This window comes from Hyla sarda, chromosome 10 (genome assembly GCF_029499605.1).
Source record: "Hyla sarda isolate aHylSar1 chromosome 10, aHylSar1.hap1, whole genome shotgun sequence".
In the NCBI taxonomy this organism is placed as follows: Eukaryota; Metazoa; Chordata; class Amphibia; order Anura; family Hylidae; genus Hyla; species Hyla sarda.
In genome coordinates, this window is record NC_079198.1 from 3401684 (window position 1) to 3414771 (window position 13088).

General features: G+C 46.9%; 1 protein-coding gene across 6 annotated transcripts in view; it reads right to left on the reverse strand.

Moving 5' to 3' along the window:
- Nucleotides 1-13023, reverse strand: part of ARHGEF10L (Rho guanine nucleotide exchange factor 10 like) — a 92837-nt gene extending 79814 nt beyond the window's left edge. For 2 of the 6 annotated variants that reach the window (XM_056541634.1, XM_056541633.1), the window contains exon 1: nt 3253-3497. The gene's annotated coding sequence lies outside the window, so the exon portion shown is untranslated. Of the gene's footprint in view, nt 1-1046; nt 1066-3248; nt 3498-4993; nt 5028-5121; nt 5191-12999 lie in introns of those variants that run through there. The other 4 variants (XM_056541636.1, XM_056541637.1, XM_056541635.1 and 1 more) reach the window with 4 other exon arrangements.
- Between the last annotated feature and the right edge of the window lie 65 nt (nt 13024-13088).

Below are 13088 nucleotides of genomic sequence, written 5' to 3' on the forward strand. Positions count from 1 at the left end.
GTTGTTTGTTTTTTTTTTTTTTTTTGTAGACCTCAATATGGAGTTTATGTTAATCTATGGAAGATCTTCTTAACCAGGAGGCCTCCAGCTGTTGCAAAACTACAACTCCCAGCATGCCCAGACAGCCAACGGCTGTCTGGGCATGCTGGGAGTTGTAGTTTTGAAACAACTAGAAAGCCATAGGTTGGAGATGAATGATCCATAGCAGTGTTTCTCAACCAGGGTGCCTCCAGCTGTTGCAAAACGACAACTCCCAGCAAGCCTATCCCAACTTTGCGTAACTTCCATGGATAGGAGTAGGATTTGCATAAACAGCGCCACGACCTACGCGGTGTCCGGAACTCCGGAGTTATGGAACATAGTAACAACGTAACCCCTAACAACCTCTATGGGATTTTCGTAAACTGCATATGGGACTTACGGGACCCAATTTTGTGGCGATACCCCGTCACATGACCGTGGCAGCCAATCAGTGGCATACAACCCACTGATGCCATGAATACAGAGCGTGGCGATTGGGCGGTCATGTGTCGTCTACTTGCCAAAAGAGACCAGGGCGCTGACCGGCGCGTGTACGGCGTATCGCCACTGGATTGGGCGGGTGGGAGGCCATTGCTTTGTTGTTTTCCATTGTTTTGGGCAACATCAATAAAAACCGCCCTACGGACACTGCACCTGAAACAGGGCATTAGTAAAGGGGTTCATTTCGGTGGCAAATTCTGCGCGGCACCGATCCCCCAAGGAAATATCCTCAGTGCGAACATATCCTAAAAGCAAACAAACGCCGTGACCCCGGAGATCACAAGGGCTCATTCACACTAAATAGCCGAAATATCCTCTGTAGCGGGCGCCGCTCGGAAATGCGCCATCTCAATAGACTGGATTCTGCCGAAAGAACGAACATCCGGAAGGATCCGGAAATTCTGTAGTGCGAATGGCGCGGCGGAATCCTGTTGAAAACGATGGTCGGCTGCTATGTTGTAAGAGAAAGAGGAGAGGGGGTTGCCCATAGCAACCAATCAGGCAGTTGCTTTCACTTTTCAAACCTGCTTTGGAGTCATTCTAAACTGAAGTCTGATTGGTTGCCATGGCACCCAGCACTTCCTGTGCTCTGTTCAACAAACTTTATTTATAGGCCGGCTGGAGAACAACAGTAAGAACTGAAGATTGTGAATGAGTTTTGGTCATCTAAATTAAATAAAATAAAAAACACCCAATCACATGATAAACATCGCGATATACTTGCAAAACTACAACTCCCAGCATGCCCGGACAGCCAACGGCTGTCCGGGCATGCTGGAAGTTGTAGTTTTGCAACAGCAGAAGGCGTCCTGGTTGGCAAACACTGCATTAAGCACTGTGATTTTCTGTGGGTCAGACAAGTGATCACATGACACAGTTACAGTAATGAAATGCACTCGTGCAACGGCTCTCTGGCCATGCTGGGAGTTGTAGTTCTGCAACAGCAGGAGGCGTCCTGGTTGGCAAACACTGCATTAAGCACTGTGATTTTCTGTGGGTCAGACAGGTGATGACATGACACAGTTACAGTAATGAAATGCATGCATGCAACGGCTCTCTGGGCATGCTGGGAGTTGTAGTTCTGCAACAGCTGGAGGCACACTGGTTGGTAAATCCTGCATTAAGCACTGTGATTTTCTGTGGGTCAGACAGGTGATGACATGACACAGTTACAGTAATGAAATGCACGCATGCAACGGCTCTCTGGGCATGCTGGGAGTTGTAGTTCTGCAACAGCTGGAGGCACACTGGTTGGTAAATCCTGCATTAAGCACTGTGATTTTCTGTGGGTCAGACAGGTGATGACATGACACAGTTACAGTAATGAAATGCACGCAAGCAACGGCTCTCTGGGCATGCTGGGAGTTTTAGTTTTGCAACAGCTGGAGGCACCCTGGTTGGCAAACACTGCATTAAGCACTGTGATTTTCTGTGGGTCAGACAGGTGATCGCATGACACAGTTACATTAATAAAAATCCACTGATGCAACGGCTCTCTGGACATGCTGGGAGTTGTAGTTTTGCAACAGCAGAAGGCGTCCTGGTTGGCAAACACTGCATTAAGCACTGTGATTTTCTGTGGGTCAGACAGGTGATCACATGACACAGTTACAGTAATGAAATGCACTCGTGCAACGGCTCTCTGGCCATGCTGGGAGTTGTAGTTCTGCAACAGCAGGAGGCGTCCTGGTTGGCAAACACTGCATTAAGCACTGTGATTTTCTGTGGGTCAGACAGGTGATGACATGACACAGTTACAGTAATGAAATGCATGCATGCAACGGCTCTCTGGGCATGCTGGGAGTTGTAGTTCTGCAACAGCTGGAGGCACACTGGTTGGTAAATCCTGCATTAAGCACTGTGATTTTCTGTGGGTCAGACAGGTGATGACATGACACAGTTACAGTAATGAAATGCACGCATGCAACGGCTCTCTGGGCATGCTGGGAGTTGTAGTTCTGCAACAGCTGGAGGCACACTGGTTGGTAAATCCTGCATTAAGCACTGTGATTTTCTGTGGGTCAGACAGGTGATGACATGACACAGTTACAGTAATGAAATGCACGCATGCAACGGCTCTCTGGGCATGCTGGGAGTTGTAGTTCTGCAACAGCTGGAGGCACACTGGTTGGCAAATCCTGCATTAAGCACTGTGATTTTCCGTGGGTCAGACAGGTGATGACATGACACAGTTACAGTAATGAAATGCACGCAAGCAACGGCTCTCTGGGCATGCTGGGAGTTTTAGTTTTGCAACAGCTGGAGGCACCCTGGTTGGCAAACACTGCATTAAGCACTGTGATTTTCTGTGGGTCAGACAGGTGATCGCATGACACAGTTACATTAATAAAAATCCACTGATGCAACGGCTCTCTGGACATGCTGGGAGTTGTAGTTTTGCAACAGCTGGAGGCACCCTGGTTGGGAAACACCATCCCGCGTGCGGCAACACTTCCATCGATCAGGATAGCAGAGCTGGTTTTGTGCAGAACAGTTCACGTCTTCGCAGCTGCACACAACCCAAAACAAAGGGAACAATGCTCTGCAGCTCGGCAGGGGCTTCATGTGTCCTGCCCACCCCCCTGTGCTGCCCCTTACACTGACTATTGTGTGACCGGACCCCGTTACTAGGTAACGAAGCCCCCTCTATTATAGAATGGGATTAATGGGGAAGGGGGTGAAGTTTATTGAAGGGCGCGCCTGATGGCAGCGGAGTACCCACTTACCCACCTCAGCCTTTGTTATGTCCAGCCCCGGTTCTCCTGCCCACCATCCTGGTCCGTCACTGTGCCGCTCCCGTGGACTCTGCACCTGCCAGTGTCAGACACAGCGCGCCCGCCCCGAGCCGCCCTCCTCAATGACAGCCAGACGACCCTCTTCTATTCTCAGCCTCCGAGGGCGACCAATCACACCGCCCGGCCGCCCGCCCCGCACCACTGGGCTCTGCCTGCAAATATCCTCAGCTCAGGTTCCAGACGTCAGCTCCACTACAACCAGCTGCCGCGGGTCTCAAGGGACGGGGCATGATGGGAGATGTAGTGCTGGGAACATATGGCTTAGATACGGAGGCTCGACAGAAAGTATCACCCGTGATAGGCTTAGATACAGCGGCTCGTAAAACAATATCACATATGATAGGATTAGATACATGGCTCAGCAGACAGTATCACACATGATAGGATTAGATACAATGGCTCAGCAGACAGTATCACACATGATAGGATTAGATACAATGGCTCAGCAGACAGTATCACACATGTGACAGGATTTAGATGATCATATACAATAAAGTTGATTGAAACAAATGGTGTCAACCAAATCGTTCATCTGGCGAAACGTAACATTAAACAATTGTTCTAGATTCCTCTGTCCTCCTCCTCGCACCAGACTCCTCTGTCCTCCTCCCTCCAGACTCCTATGTCCTCCTCCTCCCTCCAGACTCCTCTTTCCTCCTCCTCCTCCAGACTCCTCCCTCCAGATTCCTCTGTCCTCCTCCCTCCAGACTCCTCTGTCCTCCTCCTCCAGACCCCTCTGTCCTCCTCCCTCCAGACTCCTCTGTCCTCCTCCTTCAGACCCCTCTGTCCTCCTCCCTCCAGACTCCTCTGTCCTCCTCCCTCCAGACCCCTCTGTCCTCCTCCTCCCTCCAGACTCCTCTGTCCTCCTCCCTCCAGACCACTCTGTCCTCCTCCTCCCTCCAGACTCCTCTTTCCTCCTTCCTCCAGACCCATCTGTTCTCCTCCCCAAGATCTCTTTTTCTCCTCCTCCCGACCCCTCTGTCTCCTCCTCCAGACCCCTTTCCTCCTCCAGACTCCTCTCAGTCCTCCTCCTCCAGACCCCTCTTTCCTCCTCCCTCCAGACCCCTCTGTCTCCTCCCTCCAGACTCCTCTGTCCTCCTCCCTTCAGACTCCTCTGACCTCCTCCTCCAGACCCCTTTGTCTCCTCCCTTCAGACTCCTCTGTCCTCCTCCCTTCAGACCCCTGTCTCCTCCCTTCAAACTCCTCTGACCTCCTCCTCCAGACCCCTTTGTCTCCTCCCTTCAGACTCCTCTGTCCTCCTCCCTTCAGACCCCTCTGTCCTCCTCCCTCCAGACTCCTTTGTCTCCTCCTACAGACTCTTCTGTCCTTCTCCTCCTGACCCCTCTGTCCTCCTTCCTGTAGACCCCTGTTTCCTTCTCAAGACCCCTCTGTCCCCTCCTCCTCCTTCCAGACTCCTCAGTATTCCTCCAGAAACATCTGTCCCCTCCTCACCTACAAGATAAGAGAAGTGGTACTGTGCAGCGTCCAAACATCAGCCGAAAACACCAGGATTGAGTCAGAACTGACTGATGAGGTTTCCTAGCTCCTAAACTAAGGGAAGTATTCCAGAAATATTTCCTGTTATTATCTATGAACGTAGAGTTACCCGTCAGGGATGACCCAGCAGCTTCCTGTGCCCCCCACCACCACCACCATGCCAGCGCCCCCTTACTCACAGTCCTGGTGTGTATCCCACCGTGGGTCAGAATCCTCAAAACAGAAAATCTGCGATAAATCCTGATCACAGAACGAAACCTAAAAACAGGACAAGACCAGACAGGAGCCGAAAACTTCTGACACCAACCTGCGCTGCTGCAACTGAGGCGGAACTGTGAGGATTCAGAGGATTCACTACCGGAAAAGATTACGAAACCTGGGAAAGGATAAAAATATAATAATGAATAGAAAGGCATCAATATAAGTAGAGGAGGCAGTGATATAGTAGTGATATTCTTGTATATTGGAGCAGTATTATAGTAGTTATATTCTTGTATATAGGAGCAGTATTATAGTAGTTATATTCTTGTATATAGGAGGCAGTATTATAGTAGTTATATTCTTTCATATAGGAGGCAGTATTATAGTAGTTATATTCTTGTATATTGGAGCAGTATTATAGTAGTTATATTCTTGTATATAGGAGCAGTATTATAGTAGTTATATTCTTGTATATAGGAGGCAGTATTATAGTAGTTATATTCTTGTATATAGGAGCAGTATTATAGTAGTTATATTCTTGTATATAGGAGCAGTGATATAGTAGTGATATTCTTGTATATTGGAGCAGTATTATAGTAGTTATATTCTTGTATATAGGAGCAGTATTATAGTAGTTATATTCTTGTATATAGGAGGCAGTATTATAGTAGTTATATTCTTGTATATAGGAGCAGTATTATAGTAGTTATATTCTTGTATATAGGAGCAGTATTATAGTAGTTATATTCTTGTATATAGGAGCAGTATTATAGTAGTTATATTCTTGTATATAGGAGCAGTATTATAGTAGTTATATTCTTGTATATGGGAAGCAGTATTATAGTAGTTATATTCTTGTATATGGGAAGCAGTATTATAGTAGTTATACTCTTGTATATAGGAGCAGTATTATAGTAGTTATATTCTTGTATATAGAAGCAGTATTATAGTAGTTATATTCTTGTATATAGGAGCAGTATTATAGTAGTTATATTCTTGTATATAGGAGCAGTATTATAGTAGTTATATTCTTGTATATAGGAGCAGTATTATAGTAGTTATATACTTGTATATGGGAAGCAGTATTATAGTAGTTATATTCTTGTATATGGGAAGCAGTATTATAGTAGTTATATTCTTGTATATAGGAGCAATATTATAGTAGTTATATTCTTGTATATAGGAACAGTATTATAGTAGTTATATTCTTGTATATAGGAGCAGTATTATAGCAGTTATACTCTTGTATATAGGAGCAGTATTATAGCAGTTATACTCTTGTATATAGGAGCAGTATTATAGTAGTTATATTCTTGTATATAAGAGCAGTATTATAGTAGTTATATTCTTGTATATAGGAGCAGTATTATAGTAGTTATATTCTTGTATATAGGAGCAGTATTATAGTAGATATATTCTTGTATATAGGGGGCAGTATTATAGTAGTTATATTCTTGTATATAGGAGCAGTATTATAGTAGTTATATTCTTGTATATAGGAGCAGTATTATAGTAGTTATATTCTTGTATATAGGAGCAGTATTATAGTAGATATATTCTTGTATATAGGGGGCAGTATTATAGTAGTTATATTCCTGTATATAGGAGCAGTATTATAGTAGTTATATTCTTGTATACAGGAGCAGTATTATAGTAGTTATATTCTTGTATACAGGAGCAGTATTATAGTAGTTATATTCTTGTATATAGGAGGCAGTATTATAGTAGTTATATTCTTGTATATAGGAGCAGTATTATAGTAGTTATATTCTTGTATATAGGAGCAGTATTATAGTAGTTATATTCTTGTATATAGGAGCAGTATTATAGTAGTTATATTCTTGTATATAGGAGCAGTATTATAGTAGTTATATTCTTGTATATAGGAGCAGTATTATAGTAGTTATATTCTTGTATATAGGAGCAGTATTATAGTAGTTATATTCTTGTATATAGGAGCCAGTATTATAGTAGTTATATTCTTGTATATAAGAGCAGTATTATAGTAGTTATATTCTCGTATATAGGAGCAGTATTATAGTAGTTATATTCTTGTATATAGGAGGCAGTATTATAGTAGTTATATTCTTGTATATAGGAGGCAGTATTATAGTAGTTATATTCTTGTATATAGAAGCAGTATTATAGTAGTTATATTCTTGTATATAGAAGCAGTATTATAGTAGTTATATTCTTGTATATAGGAGCAGTATTATAGTAGTTATATTCTTGTATATAGGAGCCAGTATTATAGTAGTTATATTCTTGTATATAAGAGCAGTATTATAGTAGTTATATTCTCGTATATAGGAGCAGTATTATAGTAGTTATATTCTTGTATATAGGAGGCAGTATTATAGTAGTTATATTCTTGTATATAGGAGCAGTATTATAGTAGTTATATTCTTGTATATAGGGGCAGCATTATAGTAGATATATTCTTGTATATAGGGGGCAGTATTATAGTAGTTATATTCATCTACATTGGGGCAGTATTATAGTAGTTATATTCTTGTATATAGGAGCAGTATTATAGTAGTTATATTCTTGTACATAGGGGGCAGTATTTTTTTTGTATTGGTCAGAATGTATGAGGATAGTAGTCAGAGTTTTTCCAGGATGAATCAGTCAGATCTTACCTAATAAAGCTGAGGAGCCTTGACATTTTGCCAATTTAAGTATAGGAGCTTCAATTCCTCAGCTTTCCTTTTCTTACTTGCTCCTTAGCATATGACTACACAGGGCCAACAAAGCAGCACTGTACAGTCTGTCACTAAGGAGCAACTAAAAGAATGTTAAATGCCCTTCCTGGAAACCTCGGGAAGGTGGAGCAAACGTCCCTCTATCCGGGGTAGAACAGTCTCATCGGACAATGCTGCACACAGATCGTAAACATGGAGACCCTGCATTTCATGGTATATAACAATCCTATGTCCAGATACACAGCAGAGTTGCTTTATTATGAAGACTGGTTCTATAGTCGCGTTTTGGATTAGGAGAAGGAATATTTGTAGAATTCTATCCAAATCCCCCAGAGCAACAATGAAGGTGCGGAGCCTGAGACAAGTGCTTTGTAGGGTTCAGCATTAGAAATGGCGTGAAACGGGGCCATCTGCTGAACATTTAGGGTAACTGCAGTTGTGGTAAACTGGAAACTAAAGGAGTTCAGGCACTCTGTAAATGGGCAGAGCTCCTCTGAGGGTATATCTACCAGTATATGTTCTCTTAATAACACTGAAATGGATGCTGGTCTTACCTTACAGACCATGGACACCTGTAACATGGAAAAAATCCCCCCCCCCCTGCCTCGAACCTCGAAGACTCCTTTGTACACTGCTCAAAAAACTAAAGGGAACCCTGCGATAACACGTCCTAGATGTGAATGAATGTACTGGTCGAATTAAATCCTTTCCTCTTTACATAGTTGAATGCGCTGACAACAAAATCACACAAAAATTATCAATGGAAATCATCAACCCCTGGAGGTCTGGATATGGAGTCACCCTCAAAATCACAGTGGAAAACCCCATTACAGACTGATCCAACTTTATGTAATGTCCTTAATACAAGTCCCAATGAGGCTCAGTAGTGTGTGTGGCCTCCACGTGCCCGTATGACCTCCCTACAACGCCTGGGCATGCCCCTGATGAGGTGGAGGATGGTCTCCTGAGGGATGTCCTCCCAGACCTGGACTAAAGCATCCGCCAACTCCTGGACAGTCTGTGATGGATGGAGCGAGACGTCCCAGATGTGCTCAACCGGATTCAGGGGAACGGGCGGCCAGTCCATAGCATCAATGCCTTCCTCTTGTAGGAACTGCTGACACACTCCAGCCACATGAGGTCAATTGTCTTGTATTAGGAGGAACCCAGGGCCAACCGCACCAGTATATGGTCTCACAAGTACCTAATGGCAGTCAGGCTACCTCTGGTAAGTACATGGAGAGCTGTGCACCCCCCCCCCCCCCCAAAAAAAAAATGCCACCCCACACCATTACTGACCCACCGCCAAACCGGTCATGCTGGAGGATGTTGAAGGCAACAGAACGTTCTCCACGGCGTCTCCAGACTCTGTCACATGTGCTCAGTGTGAACCTGCTTTCATTCGTGAAGAGCACAGGGCGCCAGTGGCAAATATGCCAATCTTGTTGTTCTCTGGCAAATGCCAAACGTCCTGCAATGTGTTGGGCTGTAAGCACAACCCCCACCTGTGGACATCGGGCCCTCATACCACCCTCATGGAGTCTGTATCTCACCGTTCGAGTGGACAAATGCACATTTGTGGTCTGCTGGAGGCCATTTTGCAGGGCTCTGGCAGTGCTCCTCCTGCTTCTCTTTGCACAAAGGCGGAGGTAGCGGTCCTGCTGCTGGGTTGTTGCCCTCATATGGCCTCCTCCACGTCTCCTGATGTACTGACCTGTCTCCTGGTAGCGCCTCCATGCTCTGGACACTACACTGACAGACACAGCAAACCTTCTTGCCACAGCTCGGATTGATGTGCCATCCTGGATGAGCTGCACTACCTGAGCCACTTGTGTGGGTTGTAGACTCCGTCTCATGCTACCACTAGAGTGAAAGCACCGCCAGCATTCAAAAGTGACCAAAACATCAGCCAGGAAGCATATGAACTGAGAAGTGGTCTGTGGTCACCACCTGCAGAACCACTCCTTTATTGGGGGTGTCTTGCTAATTGCCAATAATTTCCACTTGTTGTCTGTTCCATGTGAAATTTATTGTCACTCAGTGTTCTTCCTGAGTGGACAGTGGGATTTCACACAAGTGTCATTGACTTGGAATTACATTGTGTTGTTTAAGTGTTCCCTTTATTTTTTTTCAGCAGTATATATGCTATCCTCCCTATCTACAGCCTTTGTGAGCTGTCCTCCATGTAAGCTCTCCTCCTTATCTCTAACCTGTGAACTGCCCTCCATGTATACTCTCCTACCTATCGCCAGCCTGTATAATCTGCCCTCTATTTATGTTCTCCTCCCTATCTCCAGCCTGTAAACTGCCCTCCATGTATGCTCTCCTCCCTCTCTACAGCCTTTGTTTGCTGTCCTCTATGTATTATCTTCTCCCTATCTCCAGCCAGTGTGATCTGTCCTCTATTTATGTTCTCCTCCCTATCTCAAGTCTGTGTGAGGTGCCCTCCATGTATGCTCTCCAGTCAGTGTAATCTGTCCTCCATGTATACTCTCCTCCCTATCTCCAGCCTGTGTGAGCTGTCCTCTATGTATGCTCTCCTACCTATCTCCAGCCCGTGTGAGCTGTCCTCTATGTATGCTCTCCTACCTATCTCCAGCCCGTGTGAGCTGTCCTCCATGTATGCTCTCCTCCCTATCATCAGCCTGTGTGATCTGCCCTCTATATATGTTCTCCTCCCTATCTCCAGCCTGTAAGCTGTTCTCGGTGTATGCTCTCCTCCCTATCTACAGCCTGTCATCTGCAGTCTATATATGTTCTCCTCCCTATCTCCAGCCTGTAAGCTGTCCTCCATGTATGCTCTCCTCCCTATCTACAGCCTGTGTGATCTGCCCTCCATGTATGCTCTCCTCCCTATCTAAAGCCTTTGTGAGCTGTCCTCCATGTATGCTCTCCTCCCTATCTACAGCCTTTGTGAGCTGTCCTCCATGTATGCTCACCTCCCTATCCCCAGCCTGTGTGATCTTCCCTCTATATATGTTCTCCTCCCTATCTCCAGCCTGTAAGCTGCCCTCCATGTATGCTCTCCTCCCTTTATCCAGCCTATGTGATCTGCCCTCCATGTATACTCTCCTCCATCTCTACAGACTTTGTGAGCTGTCCTCCATGTATACTCTCCTCCTTATCTCTAACCTGTGAACTGCCCTCCAAGTATACTCTCCTCCCTATCTCCAGCCTGTGTGATCTGTCCTCCATGTATACTCTCCTACCTATGTCCAGCCTGTATGATCTGCCCTCTATTTATGTTCTCCTCCCTATCTCCAGCCTGTGTGAGCTGTCCTCCATTTATGCTCTTCTCTCTAGCTACAGCCTGTGTGATCTGCCCTCCATGTATGTTCTCCTCTCTATCTACAGCCTGTGTGATCTGCCCTCCATGTATGCTCTCCAGCCTGTGTAATCTGTCCTCCATATATGCTCTCCTCCCTATCTCCAGCCTGTGTGAGCTGACCTCCATGTATGCTCTCCTCCCTATCTACAGCCTGTGTGATCTGCCCTCTGTGTATGCTCTGCTCCCTATCTACAGTCTGTGTCTTTCCCAGCAGAATTTGGGTTCCAGCAGTGTAGGAGGAGAAAGCGGTCTGACAGAGTAAGGGGGTCTGGCAGTGTAAGGGTGTGTGTGTGTGTGTAAGGGAGGGGTCTGGTAGTATAGGGAGGATTGAGGGGGTTGGTAGCAAGGGGGTGAGGGAATCAGCAGTGTAGGAGGGAGAGGGGTCCCGGTAGTATAGGGGGTGAGGGGGTGCTGGTAGTATAGTGGGGTTAGCAGGTGTTGTAGTATAGGGGGAGTAAGGGGTTCAGCAGTATAGTGGGGTGAGAGGGTCAGCTGCGTGTGTATAAGGGGTGAGGGGTTCAGCAGTATAGGAGGGTGAAGAGTTTAGTATTATAAGGGGTGAGGGGGTTCACCAGTATAAGGGGGGGGGGTGAGGGAATCAACAGTATAGTGGGGTGAGGGGTTTAGTATTTAGTATAGTGGGGGGGGGGTGAGGGGGTCAGTGGTATAGGGGGGTGAGGTGTTTAGAATTATAAGGGTTGATAGGTTCAGCAGTATAGGAGGGTGACGGGTTTAGTAGTATTATAAGGGGTGAGGGGGTTTACCAGTATAGGGGGGGGGGGAGGGAATCAACAGTATAGTGGGGTGAGGGGTTTAGTATTTAGTATAGTGAGGGGGGGGTGAGGGGGGCAGCGGTATAGTGGGGTGAGGGGGTCAGCGGTATAGTGGGGTGAGGGGGTCAGCGGTATAGTGGAGTGAGGGGTCAGCGGTATAGTGGGGTGAGGGGGTCAGCGGTATAGTGGGGTGAGGGGTCAGCGGTATAGTGGGGTGAGGGGTCAGCGGTATAGTGGGGTGAGGGGGTCAGCGGTATAGTGGGGTGAGGAGGTCAGCTGTATAATGGGGTGAGGGGTCAGCGGTATAGTGGGGTGAGGGGGTCAGCGGTATAGTGGGGTGAGGGGGTCAGCGGTATAGTGGGGTGAGGGGTCAGCGGTATAGTGGGGTGAGGGGGTCAGCGGTATAGTGGGGTGAGGGGTCAGCGGTATAGTGGGGTGAGGGGTCAGCGGTATAGTGGGGTGAGGGGGTCAGCGGTATAGTGGGGTGAGGGGGTCAGCGGTATAGTGGGGTGAGGGGTCAGCGGTATAGTGGGGTGAGGGGGTCAGCGGTATAGTGGGGTGAGGGGTCAGCGGTATAGTGGGGTGAGGGGTCAGCGGTATAGTGGGGTGAGGGGTCAGCGGTATAGTGGGGTGAGGGGGTTCAGTAGTTTGAGGGTGAGGTGGTCGGCAATATAGGGGGGTGAGGTGGTCAGTAGTATAAGGGGGTGAGGGGAACAGCAGTATAAGGGGATGAGGAGGGGTCAGCAGTATAAGGGGGGTCAGCAGCATAAGGGGGTGAAGAGGGGTCAGCAGTATAAGGGGGTCAGTAGTATAAGGGGTGAGGGGGTCAGTAGTATAAGGGGTGAGGGGACAGTAGTATAGTAGGGTAAGGGGGTCAGCAGTATAAGAGGGTGAGGGGGTCAGTAGTATAAGGGGGTGAGGGGGTCAGCAGTATAAGGGGGTCAGCAGTATAAGGGGGTCAGCAGTATAAGGGGGTGAGGGGGTCAGTAGTATAAGGGGGTCAGCAGTATAAGGGGGTCAGCAGTATAAGGGGGTGAGGGGGGTCAGCAGTATAAGGGGGGTGAGGAGGGGTCAGCAGTATAAGGGGGTCAGCAGTATAAGGGGGTGAGGGGGGTCAGCAGTATAAGGGGGGTGAGGAGGGGTCAGCAGTATAAGGGGGTGAGGAGTCTTTACAGCCGTACAATGGTCCGGTGCTGAGGTGGCCGCGCTCCTCCCGCCTGCAGGGGTCGCTGTGAGGTAACAGGCAGCAGCGCGGGTTTGTATTGATGTC